Source organism: Bos grunniens, chromosome 19, assembly GCF_055505025.1.
Source record: "Bos grunniens cultivar Pamir isolate PY7600 chromosome 19, Bosgru_T2T1.0, whole genome shotgun sequence".
Classification (NCBI taxonomy): Eukaryota; Metazoa; Chordata; class Mammalia; order Artiodactyla; family Bovidae; genus Bos; species Bos grunniens.
This window is the reverse complement of record NC_141183.1, coordinates 1,201,707-1,215,216: the sequence shown is the minus strand read 5'-3', so window position 1 is coordinate 1,215,216 and position 13,510 is coordinate 1,201,707. Positions and strand designations below refer to the sequence as shown.

General features: G+C 52.4%; 1 protein-coding gene across 1 annotated transcript in view; it reads right to left on the bottom strand.

The window, feature by feature from the left end:
* AXIN2 (axin 2) overlaps positions 1–13,510 on the bottom strand; it is a 66,630-nt gene that overhangs the window by 52,746 nt on the left and 374 nt on the right. The window lies entirely within an intron of this gene.

Sequence of the window (13,510 nt, the reverse complement as noted above, 5' to 3'; positions counted from 1 at the left end):
CCAAATGCAACAGTGTTGGGGGTGTTGTCTCAGAGGCCGCAGGAGCAGCCTGCATCACACCGTCTCAGGTACCAGCCTGGGCTTCGGTTCAGCCAGGTGACCCGAGTTCCCACCAGAGCTGCGCTACCGTCCTGAGAGTGAAGTTGGAGGCCCATGTCCTTGTTGCGGTCGATTGGAGCTCTTCTCTGGGCCTGGTGCCTCTCTGTATGTCCAGGGCCCAGGTCGGTCTCATGATACTAGGGGTTTGTGAATTTTCCTTTGTTTCAACAAATGAAAAACAAACAAACAAAAGGCCCTTCACTTGTCCACTAATTCAGCCGGCCAGCTGAATCCCCAAGGTCACGGCTTTGGGCCCGACGGGACTCAGTTCTGCAATTTCCCGGTGTTGTGAACCTGGGCAGGGCCCTGCCCAACTCGTCCCAGCTGAGGCCTGAGGGCATCCCCAGACGCCCCCAGCACAGCTTCCCTTCCGTCTGCTAGCCCCACAGGGCTTGCAGAAACACAGGGGCCTGGGTGCTTGTCCTTCTGCGGTGCCCTGGATGAAGGTCTCCAAACTTTGTCCCCAAGGAATCTGTGGGCAGCGTGCTCACTTCTGAGGGGCAAGACAGTGGGGTTAAATCTCACGCCGAGGGGCTGGGGGTGGCTGCACTCAACCGCTCCCCTCTCGTGACTCTGGCCGACTCCACAAGGACACATGTCACTGGTCACCAGGAGGTCACCACAATCCCCAGGGCACCAGGTGAGATGCTGCCACTGAGGGTGGCCCTCTGCGTCGGCCACGTGTGTTGTAGGTTCTGCTTTTTCAAGATGGAGCTGTGAAATGAAGTTTGAGAAGTCCAACTGATGTGCAATTAGAAAAATTTCATCTTACCCTCTTGTCTCTTTGGTCATTCAGTTCAGTTCAGTTCAGTTACTCAGTCATGTCTGACTCTTTGCGACCCAATGAATTACAGCATGCCAGGCCTCCCTGTCCATCACCAACTCCCGGAGTTCACTCAGACTCACATACATCGAGTCGGTGATGCCATCCAGCCATCTCATCCTCTGTTGTTCCCTTCTCCTCCTGCCCCCAATCCCTCCCAGCATCAGAGTCTTTTCCAATGAGTCAACTCTTCGCATGAGGTGGCCTAAGTACTGGAGTTTTAGCTTCAGCATCATTCCCTCCAAAGAAATCCCAGGGCTGATCTCCTTCAGAATGGACTGGTTGGATCTCCTTGCAGTCCAAGGGACTCTCAAGAGTCTTCTCCAACACCACAGTTCAAAAGCATCAATTCTTCGGCACTCAGCTTTCTTCACAGTCCAACTCTCACATCCATACATGACCACAGGAAAAACCATAGCCTTGACTAGACGGACTTTTGTTGGCAAAGTAACATCTCTGCTTTTGAATACGCTATCTAGGTTGGTCATAACTTTCCTTCCAAGGAGTAAGCATCTTTTAATTTCATGGCTGCAGTCATCTGCAGTGATTTTGGAGCCCCCCAAAATAAAGTCAGCCACTGTTTCCCCATCTATTTGCCATGAAGTGATGGGACCAGATGCCATGATCTTAGTTTTCTGAATGTTGAGCTTTAAGCCACTCTCCACTTTCACCAAGAGACTTTTGAGTTCCTCTTCACTTTCTGCCATAAGGGTGGTGTCATCTGCATATCTGATGTTATTGATATTTCTCCCGGCAATCTTGATTCCAGCTTGTGTTTCTTCCAGTCCAGCGTTTCTCATGATGTACTCTGCATAGAAGTTAAATAACCAGTTTGATAATACACAGCCTTGACATACTCCTTTTCCTATGTGGAACCAGTCTGTTGTTCCATGTCCAGTTCTAACTGTTGCTTCCTGACCTGCATACAGATTTCTCAAGAGGCAGGTCAGGTGGTCTGGTATTCCCATCTCTTTCAGAATTTTCCACAGTTTATTGTGATCCACACAGTCAAAGGCTTTGGTATAGTCAACAAAGCAGAAATAGATGTTTTTCTGGAACTCTGTTGCTTTTTCCATGATCTAGCGGATGTTCGCAATTTGATCTCTGGTTCCTCTGCCTTTTCTAAAACCATTAGGAAGACAAAAAGAGTTGGCAGTGTAATGGGATACTTCTTCAAGTGAATGGCTTTATAAAGTTTCTGTCAAGTCTGGTGCAGGGTCCTCGCAGGGATCCGTGTCTGGGCCACGTATTAGAACAACCCGGAGCCTTCTAAGCGTCGGCGGGCCCCAGCCCCTTCCTGGGTATTCTGTCAGACCCGTCTGCCTGGGCCACAGATCTGGGCGTGTCTCGGAGAGCTTCTCAGATGATTCTGGTGTGTGACCCAGGTGAGGGCCACTGTCCACTCTCCCTGGCTCCGGGAGAGTCCTCTCCCACAGGTCGGGCTAGAGCGCCTGCGCCCCGGCATTGCTCTCCCGCGAAGGGCCAGGTGGCCTCCTCCTCCCTGGCCTGTGAAAAGCTCGGCGGCCTCCTCCTCCTGCAGTGAGGGCCTGGTGGCCTCCTCGTCCTCCTCCGTGTGAGAGCCCGGCCGCCACCTCCTCCTCCTTTGCCTGTGAAGGGCCCGGCGGCCTCCTCCTCCTCGGCCGCCTGTGAGGCGCCCGGCGGCCTCCTCCTCCGCCGCCGCCTGTGAGGCGTCCAGCGGCCTCCTCCTCCTCCTCCTCCTCCGTGCGAGAGCTCGGCCTCCACCTCCTCCTCCTCCGCCTGTGAGGTCCCCGGTGGCCTCCTCCTCCTCCTGTGAGGCCCCGGCGGCCCCTCCTCCGCCTGTGAAGGGCCCGACTGCCTCCTCCTCCGCCTGTGAGGCGCCCGGTGGCCTCCTCCTCCTCCGTGTGAGAGCCCCGCCTCCACCTCCTCCTCCTCTGCCTGTGAAGGGCCCGGTGGCCTCCTTCTCCTCCTCCTCCGCCTGTGAGGCCCCGGCGGCCCCTCCTCCGCCTGTGAAGGGCCCGGATGCCTCCTCCTCCTCCGCCTGTGAAGGGCCCGGCGGCCTCTTTCTCCACCTGTGAGGCGCCCGGCGGCCGCCTCCTCTTCTGCCTGTGAGGCGCCCGGCGGCCTCCTCCTCCTCGCCTGTGAAGAGCCCGGCGGCCTCCTCCTCCTCCGCCTGTGAAGAGCCCGGCGGCCTCCTCCTCCTCGCCTGTGAAGAGCCCGGCAGCCTCCTCCTCCACCTGTGAGGGCCTAGTGGCCTCCTCCTCCTCCGCCTGTGAGAGCCTGGAGGCGGCCTCCTCCTCCACGTGTGAGAGCAGCCGAGGCAGCTCCGCCCCGGGAACAGTGAGGGCTCGGGGAGGAACGCCGGGTGCGGCGGCCCTCGGAACACGGCTGAGTCCTACCCGGACTGAGCGTTTTTGGTTCAAAGCTGGCCTGCTTCTTGATGGCCCAGGTCTCCCGATGAACTGCTTGCACCCCCTTTATCCAACCTACGTGTGACCACGGGAGGGGTGAGAGCTTCTGGCTTTTTTGGAGGTGACCCTTTCCCCTGGGAGCCCCGAGGGTTCAGGAGCTGCTGCCCCCAAGACACGATCTGCTTATCAAGCCATCTTGGAGCATTTTATTTCAAGCGAAAACGGAGCTGGGACGTTCTGAAGACAAGGAGACCCAAACGTGGGGATGAGGCTCTGCTTCCTTCTCTCGCGCGCAGTCTCCCGGGCGGCCCTGGGCCCAGCAACTCACGCCCCTCAGCCCTGCTTCCGTCCTCTTCAGATGGAAAATGGACCCGGCCACGGGGCGCGTCAGGGTCTCTCTGAAGGCGTCCGTTTTCATCCGGCCCCACATGAGGCTCCCTGGCTGGATGTGGAGGAGCCTCGGGGTCTTCACTCAACACGTGCTCAGCTCTAGTCGCCTGTGTCCTGAGATTCCGTCACAGCGTCTTGAAGTGACAAAGCCCGTGAGACACCGATTGCATGAGGCAATCCATCTCCCTCTTGCCTCCCTGGTGCCCCTGTTGGAAGACTCGCAGGAGTGAGGCCCTGCTGTCCCCGGGAATGGGAGGTCTACTTCAGACACCTCAGGGAACGGGAAGGAAGTCAAGTCCACAGAGAAAGGATTTCCTCCTTTGGGTTCAGCAAGGCCTGAGAGTTCAGGAGGCATCTTCCTCAGGGACCCCCTCGGCCACTGCCTGGAGGGTGGACGGGGGAAGCCTGAGACCTGCAGGTGGTGCTGGGGTCCTGGCTCCCAGCCCCTCACACCCCTTACACGTCGCCCCAGAGCAGACGCTTGTGTGCCTCACTCTGGGGACTCTGGCAAGTGCTGCTCTTCTAGAAAGTGTCTTATCAGGTGGTTTATGAAATGAAGCTTCCATGCCTGGGAGCGCCTCTTCAGACAGACACCGTTGCCGGGACAACCAAGGGCTGGACTTTCTAGATCAGGAGGCATGCAGAGAAATTAGGCAATGGACATTGGCCGATCGTGACAACTGTAAGAAAAGAAAGCTTGATTCATCTCAGCAGAGTGGTCAGTGTGTCCCATGCTCCTGGTGTGTGTGAGTGGGGGGTGGGGAGGAGAGCAAACAAGGGGGAAGATGGGCTTTGAAACCAAAAGCCTGGGTTCTGGACCCAATCTGCTCACTGGGGAGCTGATCTGTGATCTCAGAATAATCACGTTTGATCTCAGAAAATCAGTCAAACACTAAATCATAAATTTTCCATTTTGAAGGTTTTTTCTTCATGGGTGGAGTTGGATGAGCTTTCTTAAACTATGAGTTCAATGACATTGGACAGAAAAAGGGGTCTTCGTGTCAACATTTGTCATCACTCCAAGGGCCTTGGAACTGTGTGCGATATCTGGGTCATCTCTAGAGAATAGTAACGGGGGGTGTGAAGGGGTGAGTGCTCAGGGAGATGGGCTCTTTTGGTTCCTTTCATAACTTTTCTGTAGAATTCTAGGATGCTTCTGAGCAGGCTCATCAAACGTTCTTCTGTACATTGACATCAAACCAACAAGCTTGTTCCCAGAAGTGCTGAGGCCTGCTTTGGTGGTGTGGAAAAGCTTCCTATTCTCGGGCGTTTAGCAGAGAGATGCCCAAAACACTGCTGGATTTGGGGCATATAAACTCACTGCCTCTGATGAGGGGCCTCAGATTCCTCCCTACTTTATAAATGAGCCTGTCACATTCTCTTATCACCTAGGAGCTGGCTCTGTGTACTTCAAATGCTTTTTGTATTTTTCAAAACTGTGCTTACAACTAAATAAGAAGTCTCCCTTTTGCTGAAATGCTTTATTTCTAAAATGTGGCCTTTCCTTTTGTCGATTCCAGAATCAATGCGTCACTTCTGCTTTTCTTACAAACAGTGAAACATGGAGACATTTTAGTACTCGATGAATTTTTTAAAAGAAGTGTTGCAAAAAAGATCTTTTTTTTCCTAAGATGCAAATGAAGTCAGAGGAAACACTGGCAGCCTTGACCTTGAATGGGTAGATGGTCCACGCTGCTGACTCAGGCCATTGTCAGTCTGTGTTTGGATGGCTGGCGGTCTACTCAGGTGAAGAGACGACGTCATGGCGGGGAGGGGACCCAGACAGGCTGCTCACGGCAGCTGCAGGTGGCGTTTCTCTGTCCAGATGGCCTCAGTGATTTCTGACTTGTGACTTCTGTATCTCAATCCCACCACCTATTTGACACTCTCGTAATCGTTTTTTCTTGTCTGTTTATCTTGATGGTGCGCCTAAGGCACACAGAGTTTAAGTGGTGAGCCTGAAGGCCATTTCAACCAGTGCTAGACATTGAATTTGTCTATCAATACGAGCTCTTGTCTGAAGTTATCATGAATGATACTTGCAACAATAAGATAGTTAATAACTTCTCAGAAGACACAGTAGAATTACACTTTCTCTTCTTTGTGGTCAGAAGGTATAATGCAAAATTCAACTATTCTTAAAGGAACACTCACAGGTAAAACCATTACAACCAAGTAGGTGTCAGAGTGCAAACTATAACTCTATAGACTGGAACTACTTAGATGCTGTTCCAGGGAAGTCATCCGACATCAGACTCTACTTACTTATGGCCCAGAGACTCCTTCCAGAAGATGAGAGCTGCCCCAGGTTTACACGCGTTTCTGGGAACAGAGTGCCCCTCTCCAGCAAGAGAATGGCGTGTGCTCAAGAATCAAGCTCCCGACAAGCCGCAGCATTTCTCAGTCTGCCTCTAGCTGATGCTGTCAGAGAAGAGTGCCCCACTCCTAGGACACCAGCAGCAGGAAACCCCGCGTCACTGTCTGCAACCCCCTGTCAGCTCTGCAATGGACAAGCCAAACACTGACAAGCTTGAGAGCTGGGACCAGGTGCCAGCTTTTCTCGCCTCTGTAGCCAAGGGGTCAGATCCTGTTGTTGTTGATAGAATAGCGTCCAGGCCTCTCCTCATCCATGGAGGCAATACAAAATAGTAGAAGGAGCAAAATCAAAATGTTGCTGTTTAGCCGCTAAGTTGCGTCTGACTCTTTGGGACCCCACGGACTGCAGCACCCCAGGCTCCTCTGTCCTCTGCTCTCTCCTGGAGTTTGCCCAAATTCGTGTCCATGAGTCAGTGTGGCTATCTAAAATAAAAGTAGAGGAAGCAAAAGTGAGCGAATCAGGGGGACACGGGTCCTACTTTGTTTTCATGGGTATGAGAAACGCGGCCTTGAGCAATTTTCCAGATGTCTCTCTCTTTCAGTTTCCTCAGGTGTAGGTAACGCTTAACTCACGAAGTTACCAAGGACTGTGGGAAGATAAGAGGAGCCTTCATCTGTGGGACGTCTGTTGCGTGCTGGACTTTGTAAATGGATCACCTCAGTGAGTCTTCACACCACGGCCACCGTTTCCTCCATCTCGAAGGCCCTGAGCGCAAGAGCGGAGGCCTGGCCAGCACCGGGTGGTCAGCTCGCCCAGACGTCTGTAATCTGACTCCAGCACACCTGGGAAAGCTGCTCTCCAAGTGCTTTTCTCCGAGCTTGCTGTGATCTGGACCATCCGGTCCTTCCCCACATCTCTACCGACTGAAATCTGACTCCTGTTCCAACGACCAGCTTAAATGTCACCCTCTCCCATGGGACCGCATTTCAAAATGCTACCACTTCCTTGGAGTTGCCTTAAGACTTGGCATTTCCCCCGTACAAAGCTCTTGCCCTGCTCTTCTATCTTCTTTTCTCCATGTGTGCCTCATCGCCCCTTGTGGATGACAAGCTTGTCACGGGCTGAGGCAGGTCCTGCTTGCCCCGGGTTCGGCCCTGGGGTCTGTGGGAGGTGTGAGCTGGGAGCAGACGGGGGCTGAGCTCGTGGTACAGTTCGCAGGGGGTGAAGCGGCTCCTCTGGCATCACGTGGAACCAGACAGACAGCAGTCCCAGCGCGGGAGGCGGGGCAGCTCACCCCCCTGCAGGGAGAAGGCAGATGGTGACGATCACGTGGTTCAGGAGAAACACCTAACGGCAGGGGCAGCGGGGCTCCACGTGGTTTGCGGCCTTAATTAGCCTGTTAAGAAATTCTGCAAGAAACATACTACTGAAAAAGAACATCTGTGTATCTATACATGTAAAACTGAATCACTTTGCTGTCCACCTGAAACATCAGAGATTCCCTGGTGGCTCAGATGGTAAAGAAATTGCCCACAATGCAGGAGACCCAGGTTCAATCCCTGGTCAGGAAGATCTCCTGGAGAAGGGACTGAGAACCTACTCCAGTACTCCTGCCTGGAGAATTCCATGGACAGAGGAGCCTGGGAGGCTACAGTCCATAGGTTGGAAAAGTTGGACACGCCTGAGCAACTAACACTTTCACTTGCATTGAAACATTGTAAATCAACTATACTTCAGTTAAAAAAAGAAAATTACTACAAGAAAAAAATGCATGGATAGGCCTTTGAAAGTGTATGGATTTACCATCACACACACACACACACACACACACTCGCTCTCTCTCTAAATAAGAACGTAGAAAACATTTTAAAAGAAAAAAAAATTCCCTTAAGTCCAATTTGTTTGCAATCCACGTGCCCAAATGCATCAGTGAAAATGCTAAAGAAGAAAATCAGATAACAGAAGTGGGATCTCGGTCAGAGAAAGGGTCTCTGATGTTGGAAGAAATACCACTCTCAGCAGGAAACTGCTCCCAGATTATTAACTTTGAGAAGGAGCCGGTGGGGACAGATGGAGGTGACCCCCGAGGCACCATGCAGGAGCTGGGCACCCGGAGTGGGTAAGTATATCGTGGGTGCAGTGACGGGTCCTGGGCCCGGGGATCAGTTCTCCACTCGGACTTCACATGGGACTGTGACCCAAAGTAGCTGGGAAACATGAGCATGTTCACAGGAGCCCGGGCTGGAGCAGAGTTCACGTGAACGTGGAGAGAGCAAGCTCCGGGGCCGCGTCAGTAAGTGTCCCCCTACCCCCCGACCTGCGAGAAGCCAGCCTGGGAAATGAAGCTGGCTTCTGAGAAACCTCCGCTGACGCCAAGGCATTTCTGCAAAGATGCAAAGTTCTCAGGACCCTTGCTAGCCTGTTAGGAGAACACTTCCTCTTCTGAAGGAAATGATGTTTCTATTTTTCTTTCCAGCCTTAAACAGGCCCTGCATGCAGGCCAGAGCTAAACGCCACTCAGACCAACAGTTCTGACTTTTTTCAAAACATGCTGGTCACCAGTTTGGCTGAATCGTCCAGTGACCTGCAGCGGTCAGTGAGATGGGGAGAGTCAGACAGGGCGGGACGCCCCTCATGTCTGTGCGTGCTGGGCTGGGTTTTACACGTTTACGGCTGCCCGCACTCTCCAGGTTCAGGCTGAGAGGAGTGATGCGGACCAGCTAGAAAGAGTGGGATGAGCAGAGATGACTTGGTGGGGGCGAGAAGGCTGACGGGCGACCAGGAGGCTGATTGTTTGTTTATCCAGATGACTGGGCCCCACTTCCCCGAGCACTTCGTCAGTGTCTGTGGCTCAGGAAATGTTCCTTTGCAGGCTCATCATGTCCACATCCTTCCATGTGCCCGGTATTTCCACGAAAGAAGGAAAAACCAGGCTAAGCACAGGGTCTGTGTTTTGGTGGGCCTTATAATGATACACTAGCTGAGATAATTACAATAGGCCCTGCATTCCAAGCCCCAAACAGAGGAGAACTGGGAGAATCAGTCAACGCTGGTCACGACCATCTTCCCATAGAGTCACAGAGGGAGACGGGGTCTCCCTAAATGTTCCTGACCCAAGCAGTGTCTCCAGACCGCTCACGTAATCTGCGGCTAGAAATACGACCTAGATCAACAGGACTCTTGGACAGGAAGGAACTTTCAAGTCCTCACCTAGGCCTGCACTTTTCTAATCAATGTCTCACAGAACTTAAAACAATAAAATATGCGGACGATGGAAAAACGCTTCCATGGATCCAAGCATTTTAGGAGATTCCAGGTGAAAGAGTTGGGGCGGGGGTTTCTTCACCAAGGAGACGGTCGTGGAATCTCTGACTTTGCCGAGGTCTCTGTCCTCTGCCTCTGGCTCTGGGGACAGAACCCGGCAGAAGCGAGGCTGTGCCCTTTCTGAGCCCAGGCTGCACATGGCCCTGGTGCCGTGGTGGTCTCTCGTGGGGGGGTTGTCTTGAGGGCTCCTCACAGTTGCAGGAGAGTGACCCATCGAGGGCTGGAGCCTCCCACGGCTGCGGCTCGGCTGACTGCACCTGCATGGGACCCCTGTGACCACGGCCTCGGCAAGCGTGTTGACCCTCAGCAACCAGAGAGATGACGATGTCAGTGCTTCAGCCGCTGGGCCTGGCACATGGCAGCTGATCAGTAACTATTTACTACATGGAAGCAGGAGTGACCGGCCAGTGCTGTAAACATGAACCTTGCAGAGGGGGCCGGAGCCTGAGATGTTTCCTGAATCTGACAGCTGAAGACCAGTCGTACAGACAGGGCTTGAAGGAATGCTGGTTTGAGAGACCCTGAAGTAGAGGACGGAAATGGTGCCCCGTGGGAAATACTGGTCTAGTTGTGCCCATGACAGTGGGGCTTCCCAGGTGGCTCAGTGGTTAAGAACCTGCCTGCCAAAGCAGGAGACCTGGGTTCAATCCCTGGGTTGGTAAGATCCCCTGGAGGAGGAAGTGGGAGCCTGGTGGGCTGTAGTCCATAGCGTCACAGAGTCAGATGCGACTGAGCATATACGTCAACACCCTTGGTGTCCTAGATTAGAGCCATGAGGCCCAAGTTGGTGAAGGGAGCTGCCTAAAGGAAATGGCTTATCTGTAGACCCCACCTAGGAACTAGCTCCTCTTTCTAGCTGGAGTGAAGGAGTGTGGGCAGAGTGGTTTCACTCACGGAGGCCCATTTAGCTAATAAATCTACCAGGCTTCTCACCAGGTAACCCTCTTGTTTTGCTCTGTGATAGAGTCTTTGTTTCCAGCGAGCTGTTCTCTGTAAGACTCTCTTGAGCGGTAGACTCCCAAAGAGGGTATAAGAGTATCTATTAGCCTCATGTCTAGACTAAGTTCAGTTCTGAAAACAACAGAATCTAAGGGAACATCTTGGGCCTTTGGCTTTAAAACATTTGCCTGGTGGAAATCTTGCTTAAAACTGAAATGTCTGGAAGAAGGGAGCTTCCCCTGCAGTGGATACTGGTGAGGATCCAGATTTCAGAACGCCTTCAATCTTACGTTTCAAGTTGCCTTTTTCTTCCTCCATGGAGAAAGAAATAATATGATCTGAGGGTTGATTCAGTTCTTAAAACTGTAGTGAAGAATGTTAACACAGGTCAAAACCTGGGATCTTCAACTTTTACTTCTCAGATATGATTACAGCCCATGCCTCTACTTCCTAATCAAGCCTCCATATCTAAGAGGCACTTCAGCAGTTGAACAAAAGTTTCATCTAATTATCTGCTTTTCCTACTTTGAATTGACCAACCATGTATCTCTTCCTGGCTTTATCAAAGGGGCTGCCAGGATGGAAGCACAGCCAATTCTAAGCGAGTGGTAGTTAGCAGACTCAAAATTGATCATGCATTTTAGTCCCAGTAACTTGCAATTTCTACACCCTTTGATAACCCACTTTAAAGCGCAAACCGCCTTTAATGACAAGGCTTAAAAGAGACGAACTTTCTGAACAAAATAGGAAAGCCGAGAGGAGACAGTTCTTTTAAGGCCACTGTGGATGAGGGTGACCTTGTGTTCTGAAACCTTCCCCCCGCATTTTTGATGTTTTTACCTTTCCTTTTTACTCTGGGAAAGAAAGCTAGGACAGCCCTGCCTTCCGCAGATGGGAATGTGCTTCAATGAGAAGACTGCTAATTGTCAGCTCCAGCTCACGGCCCCCTCTCTGCCCTTCTCCGCTGAGGCCTTTAACGAGGCCATGCAGGGGTGTGTGCCGTCCTGCCAAGTCAGCCACCTCGCGCTGCTCCGGGATGAGGTTTGACCCCAGCCCTCTCTCGCGGGCCACAGTCGAGCCTTGCGCAGGCTAAGAAGCAAGCCCGCCCGCCTCCGCCGCCTCCCTCTCATCCCCTTTTTTCTCTGTGGTGCCCCTGGGTGGCTGCCGTCTGGGGAGCTGATTGTTGAGCAGGGACACTGCCAAACCTGGGGTCAGAGCCCTGACGTGGCTTACTACGGGGATGCGGAGACGGGGGTCAGAGCGAGCCCTGACACGTGCTGACGACTGAGGCCGGCGTTCACGTGAACCCTTCTCCAGCCGACCCCTCGTTGGACAGATGTGCTCACCAGCAACACGGTGACCCCACAACCTTGCTCTGCTCAGCGTGGCCAGCCCTGCCTGTTGACGACGGCGGGTCGATGTATAAGGGCACAGATGCCTGGCTCAGGTGCAGAGCCGCTAATAACTCCCAGAAATGCAGCTGAATCCGGTGTCGGTGATGAACAGTTGATCTTCCACCAGACAGAAGAAAGGATGACATCTCAGACGGCTTTACAATGAGGCGCACTGTCCCTAATGTATTCCCTGGGCACTCACCTCCTCTCCCAGTAACCACGGAAATACTGAGTGCCCCCCTCAGCAAGGAATTTGCAACGGGCTAAGCGCAGTCTTTCCCTCCCTGTATCAGAGAATGTTCACAGGAACATTCGTGTCGGCCACTTAATTCCTGTCACACAGAACCCAACCGACCAGTGTTTCAGTCTGCTGACTCCCAGAGCGAAACAGGATCTGGGTAATGTCGAAGGTCCACCTGCGTTTGTAATTTCATAACCCTTGAAATAAGAAAAAGAAAGAATAGCAGGCAACTTTCCAAAACACCTACTGATATTTACTCATGGAGAACAAATACTCCGAGTGGGATCCGGGCTCGAGCATACAACACCATCAGCAAAGCGCTTTCACTTCAAGCCGCTAATAACCGTCCTGCCTGACGAAACCTGCTGCCTGTCAACCCACTGTTCACGGTCCGGACAGAACTAAAAATCAATCATGGTGTCACGATGGTCCCTTCCGGGCACTGAGTCACAGTCTGGTACCAACTGCCTTACCTTGTCAGGTCGTCGTAACAGCACCTGACACTATTTCGCTTTTTCCCAAATAGTCCTTAGGCCGGTGCTACCATTTATTTTACAGGCAAGGAAACCCGAGCGTCCAGAGCACAGAGACTTGCGTTCCTGGAGGAGGGGCCAGGGAACCTCGGCAGGCAGCGAGGTGCCAGCTGAGACAGTTCAGCGCAAGAGCTGGAGGCCGCTCACCGCCCGCAGCCAGCAGGCAGCAGTCAGGCTGACCCGGGCCTGGCTTTGGACGCAGCTGTAAAATCTACTGCTCCCTTATCATCCCCATGTCTCAGTCACAGCACAAAATCGGTAATTAATCCTCAGGCAGCAGACGATGACGATGGGCGTGGGAAAGAGAAAAGAATTTGAAAAACTGTAAATAAACGTCCTGCCCTGTCCTTTCGCAGTAAACCAGATGACTCCAGCCCCACCCACGGCCCAGATTTTTCCAGCGGCTCAGAGGGCCCGAGGCACGCACCACAGTGCAGCCAAGAGAACGTGCCCATCCTCTGCAGTTCAGCATTTCCTCGGCAAGGTGGGGCTGACCTGTGAGTACAGAGCTGCTTCCTGGCCTCTGGGCGGGCACTAAAACGCCAGATTCTCTCCGCGGGCGGACCCGGCAAACTCATTCCACCATCACTTGCCAGGGTATTGAGCGGCCTCCCAACTCATCTCAACATTCGGAGGCTTCCGTAAGGAGCATCCATTGAGGTTATAATTAAACCACAGCCATAAAATCAGAGATCAAGCAGGTAACAGTAAAACCACAGCTGCCACACAAAAGTCGTACCCCACTCTGCCTCTAGAGGCCAGATGAGATTGGAGACCAACATGACAGGGACTTGGACTCACGTCAGTTGACTCAGCGATTTTTATTCTAAAGAAACACGCTACGTATGAATGTGATCTTTGACCTGACATAAGATATTTTTTCCCCATAGCACGATTTGAGATGGTCAGTATTTTCCAGAGAAAAAATACCATGTCATCTTTAGTCTAGCATATGAGGTGCAATAAAAATGTAGAAATAAAATCGATAAGTACAAAATAATAGTTTAATAATATATGAACATGAAGATAATGCAAACACGGTAAAAACACTGACATGCTA